Source organism: Anolis sagrei, chromosome 3, assembly GCF_037176765.1.
Source record: "Anolis sagrei isolate rAnoSag1 chromosome 3, rAnoSag1.mat, whole genome shotgun sequence".
In the NCBI taxonomy this organism is placed as follows: Eukaryota; Metazoa; Chordata; class Lepidosauria; order Squamata; family Dactyloidae; genus Anolis; species Anolis sagrei.
This window is the reverse complement of record NC_090023.1, coordinates 263,460,383-263,469,214: the sequence shown is the minus strand read 5'-3', so window position 1 is coordinate 263,469,214 and position 8,832 is coordinate 263,460,383.

The following is an 8,832-nucleotide window of genomic DNA, read 5'->3' as shown; positions in this document are numbered from 1 at the left end:
ATTGGACCAAACTGTATAAAGCTGTGTGTGTGTGTGTGTGTGTGTTTGTGTGGGTCAAAATCATGTTTGGAAATGAGTTGGCAGCCAATAGAGCTTTTGTGACAGCACAGTTGTGTACTTCCTTTAGCCAGCCCCAATTAATATTCTGCCTGCCAAGATTTGGGCCAACTGAAGTTTCTAGGCACATATAGAACACAAAATAGTAATTCAAATGCAATGTAACCAAGTATGTACCACGGTGGTTAGATGCAGATTCTTTTGATTGACCATGAATACCCCTGTCTTGTCTGGATTAAGTTTCAATTTGTTTGTCCTCGTCCAGTCCATTACAGCTGGTGTAGCACAGGAACAGCTTCCTTTGGATTAAGTGGAAAAGAATAATAGAGCTGAGTGTTACCAGCATACTGATCCCTCCAAGAAATAATGAAGAAGTGAAGACTAGTTCCTCCAAGACCCATCTCAGAGAGGCAACTCAAAAGGATACCAAGATAGATGGTAGCAAAAACTGCTGAAACGCCCAGAAGAACCAACAGGGAGACTCTCCCCATTTACAGTTCCCAGTGCAGGTCATCCAGCAAGGTGACCAAAGCTATCTCTGTGCCCTGACCTGGCCTGAAACCAGACTGAAATGGATCTAGATATCCACCTCATTCAGAAACTCCTGGAGTTGAAAAGCCACTGAAGGATCTACATAGCACTATAGAGTTAGAAGAAATCAAAATTGCCATGCTGTTCAGTCCCCTCAGATTCAGGACTATGCAATTACAGCATTCCCGATAAATGGCCATCCAGTCTCTGACAAACAGACCTTGCCATCATTCTCCTGGTCACTACATATTTATTTCGTTACTTGCTTGAATTTTATCCCACCATCTCCCGACATATGGACTCCAGGTGGCTGACAATAAATATTTAAAAATGCTAATTTAGATTTGGAAAGGAGGAGATTCAAATTTCACTTTTAAAGCTGCATCACATTGGATTTCAATAAGATTTTCTTACTCTGGCATGGAGGTTTTAAAAAGTTTATGCCCACCTTTAGAGGATTGATAGGAAGAGATGCTTTTGTTGAACCCTAGGGTTCTGTGGGAACCGCTGACCCTTTAATTATTATCATAATTATTATCAAAAAAGTCAAAATATTTTAATGTAAAATATGCACAATAAATTACATAGATGAATGCACAAAATATTTTAAAAAAACTTGCACCAAACACAGATGCAAAATTCACATATCGTACTAGCAACAGAATGTAAATCAAAACACATGATTGAAAGCTGATTTGGGTGAGACTGCCGGAAGAAATGGGTCTTCAGTTGTATTTTAAATTCTGACAGTTCATTTGGACTATGCAAGCCCAAGAGTATTTCTCTTTCTTTCTTTCTTTCTTTCTTTCTTTCTTTCTTTCTTTCTTTTTTGTAATATTTTTATTATAAGTTTAAGCAAAGTTACAATTTTTAAAAAAGTTGGGTTGCAGCTAAACATCAAACAAACCAAGATTATGGCAACAAGGATGATTGACAACTGGGAAATAGAGGGAGAAAACGTGGAGGCAGTGACAGACTTTGTATTTCTAGGTGCAAAGATGACTGCAGACACAGACTGCAGCCAGGAAATCAGGAGATGCTTACTTCTTGGGAGGAGAGCAAGGACCAATCTCGATAAAATAGTGAAGAGTAGAGACATCGCATAGTTAAAGCAATGGTATTCCCCATAGTCACCTGTGGATGTGAGAGCTGGACCATAGGGAAGGCTGAGCGAAGAAAGAGAGATGCTTTTGAACTATGTTGGAGGAAGGTGCTGAGAGTGCCTTGGGCCACCAGATCCAACCAGTCCATACTTCAGGAAATAATGCCCGACTGCTTATTGGAGGGAAGGAGATTAGAGGCAAAGATGAAGTATTTAGCCACATCATGAAAAGAAAGGAAAGCTTGGAGAAGACAATTATGCTGGGGAAAAGGGAAGGAAAAAGGAAGAGGGGCTGACCAAGGGCAAGATGGATGGATGGTATCCTTGAAGTGACTGGATTGACCTTGAACGAGCTGGGGGTGGTGACGGCCGACAGGGAACTCTGGTGTGGACTGGTCCATGAAGTCACGAAGAGTCGGAAATGACTGAATGAATGAACAACAACAACAACAATTTATATCTGGTTTTCCCTGTAATAGGCAGGAAGAGCACCTAGAGATTCGGAGAGCTTCTGTTCAACCATCTCAAAGCTCCCTGCTTGAGCAGTAATGGCACGATCATCAGCATAGATGAAAGTCTCTGTCCCTTCTGGGAGTTGTGGTGTGGGCTGGTCTCTGAGGTCACGAAGAGTTGGAAACAGTTGATTGAATGAACAACAACAACAATTAAAAAAGCATAGATGGGGAATAAAACACTGAGAAAGAAAAGGAAGAGGGAAAAAGGAGAAAGAGAAAGAAAAAAAAGAAAAAAGTGGGGAATTTGTACTTTCATTCTTCTCCATATTGGTTTTTAAATATTGTTATAGTCCTTTTGCTGCTATTTGCTATGCTCCCAGCAGTGGCGTCTTCTTTCAATTCTCTCTCTTTTTTAAAATTAATAAGTTAACTTTATTTTCCTTCAAGGATTTTGGAAAGAGATTCATGAACTATGTCAAAAAATCTTGAAAGTAAAATTTCATATGCACCCCGATCATTTCTTAACTAGGGATGGCAAATATGGACTGGAATATCAATAAAGATAAACTCCTCACATATGCAACTACAGGGGCGAGGTTGGTTTATGCTCAAGTATAGAGACAAAAAGATTTACCATCTAGAGATGAATGGATGGAGGAAATGCTAGAAATTATGCTACATTTGATCTTGGCCAAAAGGTTAGAAATTATGAGTACGGACAAATTAACATCATTAGTATCTAAAACACAAGGAAGACATATAAAAACAAAAGATTGGCGTATTTCTTTTTCTTAGCTCCATCCTTAAATGTGCTTGTCGAAAACAGTGTTAGACATTTCGTATTCCCGTGGGGGAATTCCTTGCTGGCGGAGGCATTTGTTTCCCTTCCCTCCGAGCTGTTTATCTTTCTATCTGCAATTCATGAAGCTTTAACCCTGTCATGACATATCTTCATAACACATCTTCCATTTTGAAGCACTGCGCACATTTTATAAGGTGATCTGGAATTTCCAGTGAGTTTTTTTTAAAACACACGCTTTCTGGTTGGATTAAGGTTGGACATTGCATTGAGGGAGAACCTTTCGAAGATACCTTGACCTTGAGCTAACTTCAGATGGATTATAGTACCTGTGCAAGTTGGGCCTAGGACATGGAAATAGGGGCAACATTATGTAGTGCAATGAATGTTGGACTAGAGAGAAAGAGATTCTACCGAAATCTTGGAAAAAAACTTTTTGGCAGTAAGAGCTGTTCAACAGTGGAGAAGAAAACTCTGGCCACTGAGTGGCTAGCTCAGTTAAAGAAAACATGTTTAAAATATTTTATAGAACTTACATAACTCCAGAATTAGGTTCTTGTGGGTTTTTTCGGGCATCTATGGCAAGCATCCTCAGAGGTTGTGAGGTCTGAGGTTGAGGACCTCACAACCTCTGAGGATGCTTGCCATAGATGCAGGCGAAACGTCAGGAGAAATGCCTCTAGAACATGGCTCTATAGCCCGAAAAAACCCACAAGAACCTAGTGATTCCAGCCATGAAAGCCTTCGACAACTCCAGAATTATTAGCCAAAATAGAGAAAACACGACAAGTGACTTCCTGAAGATGTAAGAAGGCAAAAGGATAGTTTTTCCATGTATGGTGGACTTGTAATATAGTTAAAGAATTTTGGAAACAAGTAATGAAAGAAAAAAACAATATGATTAATGAAAAGGTCAAGAAAAACTCAGAAATGTGCCTATTGGGACTATCTGGAATGTGTATCAGTGCATGAGATGAAGAAATTTGTCAATATTGCTTTGTTGCTGCAAGAATAATAATAGTCAAAACTTGGAAAGGGAACAAAAAGTTAGCTATTAAAGATTGGAGAGATAAATTAGTAGATTATATCCAAATGACCAAGCTGACAAATAGCAGGAGAGGAGGAAATAATGAAGCATTCACAAACAAATGGAGGCTGGCAGTTGGGAATTTGGAAAAGAAGACAAAGGTAAACTTGAAGATTGCCATAAAGGGGATTCAGTGAAATAAGATATTTGGGTAGTTGCTGGTTAGTTGTGTGATCCTTTTTGAGGGGCTTTGGAAGTCATGGGGTGGGGTTCACGGGTGGGGAAATAGAAAGTTGAGAAATGTTAAGGTATAATTAACTGTACAGCCAGATCTGATTGTTTATATGTTTAACGAGCACTGAATGTACACCCTTTTGTAAATCCTTTGTATATATTTTTCTTTTTTTCTTTTATTTGTTTTGTTTCCTATATACACTATAAAACAATAAAAATATTTTTTTTAAAGAGAATACAACTCTGGAGTATGGTGGAGTCACCTTCCCTGGGGGTTTTTAAGCAAAGACTTTGGGCCAAGTAAAAAACCTTCCAGTTACATTTATTTCTTGCATTTCTTTCCTTAGGGTGACCAGGCTAAGAGAGAGTGCTCAAGATCATACGAGGAATTTAATTCAAGCTCCAGTCCAGCACCTTAATTACAAATGATCTGCATTTCCTTCAGAAGACCCACGTCTTTAGATTTAGAATTCTATTTTCAAAGCAAAAGGCAAAACAGGATATCCATATTCATATGTGTTATTATGACCATCTATGGAAATCAGGAAATAATTTCCATATTTTCAAATTCAGACAAGGCAGCCTAATTAATTTCCCGTCCTAATCATTACTCATGTAGAATGTGATCTGGACCCACCCAAGTGCTCTCATTTTATTAAATCAATTTATTAAATTGGTTTACCTCTAAAAAATTTATTGTGTCAGAAGCAACTTGAGAAACTGCAAGTCATTTCTGGTGTGAGAGAATCGGCAGTCTGCAAGGACATTGTTCAGGGGATGCCCGAATGTGTTACCATCCTATGGGAGGCTTCTCTCATTTCCCCGCATGGGAAGCTCAGGCTGACAGAATGAGGTCACTCCGTTCAGTCGGCACAAGAGTTTAACCCATTGCACCACCACAGCGCCTACTTCTAAAGTAATAACATTATTTTTACTTCTTACCCAACATTTTTAGAAAACATCTAGAGTTGGGTGTGTGTTTGATCCTGCGTGTTCTCTTAAAGGTGCTTCAAAAATGATCAAATCTCACACACATGTGACAGATTCCTTGGTAAATGCTGAAGCATATCTCAACATATTTCCCTTGTCATGTTTTTAATCTCCAATTCAATGCAACATGATCTTCCTCAAAGCAGAAGTTCTTTCTGAAAATAGTGCATGTCCCAGGCCCGTAGCCAGGAATTTGTTTCGGGGGGGGGGGGCTAAAAAATTTCAGGGGGGGTTTCGGGGGGGCTGAGTTTCAGGGGGGGCTGAGTCTAAGTGAAAGAGGGTCTAGCCTAGCAAACCTTTTGTATCATTACCCCAATACCCCCATGCATATGGGATATATTGAGTATGGTGATCAGAGCATGATATGAATAAACATAACCGTTTAAATAATGCACCAGTAAGGCCTTTTCGCAAACCACCATGAGAATTTCGGGGGGGGGGGGGCTGAAGCCCTTCAAGCCCCCCCCCCCCCCCCCCCGCTACATGCCTGGCATGTCCTTTTCAAGTTTGCAGGCCACACCTTTGGGAAGAGATCCAGAGCATAATTTGCAGTGGTATCCAGAACAGTTGGTAAAGAATGTGGAGAGTGGGGCTTAAGCTCTGAAACTACAACAACTTGGAAGCTAAGTAAATACCCAGACATCCCTCGCCCACCCCTGGGAAGTCTTTCCAAACTGCAAAAAAAAAATCAATTAGAAATTGTAGTGCAATTGACCCAACTGAGCTGGAGATTTGCACATAAGCACCAGAATTACAGAATTTGCATTCTCGTCTCCAACTTGGAGATGACCCACAAAAACTGGAGATTGAAGTCCTGGTCCTGACAGACCTATTGATAAATAAGAATCAAATTTAAATTATCATGTTTTAATAATACCTTTTATTAATAATTAGCTTTTATTAATAATATTAATAAAAGCTAAACCTCCTGGAAGTGATCTGAGCTCATTCTTACCAGTGGTAAGTTTACAGGTTGACTTACACTTAATGTTGTATTATGTAATTATTTTTGTTACATGGCACCACAAGGAATACCAGTTCACAGTTTTTACACTGGGAACATGTAAGTTTTCTGCTTTTCAAAACACTTAGCAGTTGCACACTATAGCCACAGACTTTATCACACTTGTTGTTGTTTTCCTTTATTCTTACGTGAAGCCTAATACAGGTGTTGTTCTCCAATCTCCTTATACATATCAACATTATGAACGTTGATGTTCCAAGATACTGTTTGGGGTTGTTGTTTATTCATTCAGTTGCTTCCAACTCTTCGTGACCTCATGGACCAGCCCACGCTAGAGCTCCCTGTCAGCCATAACCAGCCCCAGCTCCTTCAGAGTTAAGCCAGTCGTAGATACCATCCATCCATCTTGCCCTTGGTCGGCCCCTCTTCCTTTTTCCTTCCTTTCCCCCCATCATCATTGTCTTCTCTAAGCTTTCCTGTCTTCTCATGATGTGGCCAAAATACTTCATCTTTGCCTCTAATATCCCTCCCTCCAATGAGCAGTCAGTCTTTCTTTCCTGGAGTATGGACTGGTTGGATCTTCTCGCGGTCCATGGCACTCTCAGAATTTTTCTTCAACACCACAGTTCAAAAGCATCCATCTTCCTTCACTCAGCCATCCTTATGGTCCAGCTCTCACATCCATAGGTTACTACTGTTTGGGGAGGCAGAGGATAAAATGCCACCCATGTGAAACTCCACCCTGGCTCTCCTCTCACCTTTTGCACAGCTTATTTTCCTCTTATGCTCCCTGTAGTGAATTCCCTACCTGTTAGGCTAGGAAAAGCCTAGAAATGTAGGCCCAAGAAATTCTGCAGCCATTTTGGAAAGGGTGCCAGGGGAATCCATTTTAGTCACTCATTTCCTGAAGGGGGCATGTTTAGAAGGAAAGGTTTTGGAGGGAAATGAGGGGAGTTAGTAATTGGTTTTGAGAGAGTGGGCAAAGCCTAACTTGGAAAAGGGAAAAAATGGCTTTAAGAGAACCTTTAGAAACCCCGTCAGAAAGACTAGTTCTTGGTGTTGAAGAGTTAGGTTCTGGTGTTTTGAGAGAGTCAGATAGACTCTGGGTTTTAAAGAAGGTAGATTAGAGTAGTATTCAGAGAGCTATTAGAGAAAGAATAGCTGGGATACCGAAGAGGAACAGATCCTAGAGAAAGTGTTGCGGCAGAGCAATATATTTACCAGGATTCCATGAGATCCATTGGAGAAAGAAGAAGACAGAGACAGCTTGGCAGGGTTCCAGTTGTTTATTCTTACCCCGGAGTAAGGGCGCTCAGCTTCCCAAAAATGGCTGAAGCACAAGCATTGTCAATTTATAGTATGGAATTACTAGTTTTGCACATGCGTATAACAACTCTGCCACGTACACAATACAATCATTAATAGAAATCTTATATAAGAACACTTCTGGCAAGATCATCACGACCCCAAATATTTTTTTTATATAACCATCAACCTTTATCCCATCTCCAGATGACATGTTTATGTGTTCCCAATTTCCTTAGATCTCTTAAATGAATCATAACTTTATATATGTTTTTCAACATAAAAGTTGTTCAGAGCAATTTCCTCATTAATTCTTCTGTAATTACTTTCATTAATAACTTAAGTTCTCCCGGAGTTGGATATTAAATAGAACGTTTCTGAAATTACCTGCTATTTACATCAAATAGACAGGAGATGGCGCTCTCTCACTATATGACCTTAGATGTTAGATGTTTCAGTCTCAGATCAATAATATTGATTTTCTTATGTGTAGTCAGGTTACTGGTCAATGTCCAGTTTAAAGATAAACATTTCGGCTTGTTCAAACAAGTCATCCTGCCCTCTTATTGACTCATGTCCTATTAGCTTACTCTGCAAATTCCCATCTCAGGTAAGAATCTTTCCATTTCTTAAATTCATTTTTAAATTATAATTATTTTTCCCCTAACAACCCCTACAAAAGGACTGTTTGTAGTCAAAGAAGTCTAGTCAGAGGAAAGACTGCTAGAGTCTTGTGTAGGAGTTCAGAGAAGCAATCCTGTCGGTAACTTCTGTGGAGGGAGAAGTCTTCCTGTGTAACTAAGTCTGAACTGCTTAGCATAACCACACACCAATATTTTTAAACCAACTAAGCTTAAAACCTGATTTGTTCAAGTTCTCTCGAATAAACATCATTGTTTTATTGTTCGTAACATCTGCCTCACGTGTGCCTCTGTGCATAAAGATTTAAAGCAGTTTTACTGAATAATCTCTAAACAAGTTAGAGAAACAAATATAATACATTTGGTGGCAGAGAAGTCTTAAAAGTTTCTCTATAAGAATCACCTCAGCATAGTACTTTAAATGGTGGCAGTGAATTGAAGATTATTTTGCCTTTAACTAGTTCCAGTTAAATGCCCCAAAGTCCATCTTTTACTCTCACCAACAAAATTCTCCCTTTATCTCAGGGGTCCAACTGTATGGGAACAGAGCCAACTTCTCCCAAGACCCATTCTCACACAAGGGTGAAATCCCTACAGTGAATCTAGATGCTCCAATTTTCTCTGCAGTCCCTCTCAAATGGAGGCTGGGTGTGATAGAATTACCTGGTCTGTCAATAGGTTGCTTGTAAAGTATCTAAATGTTTTATAGACCACAGGCTGAGGTGGT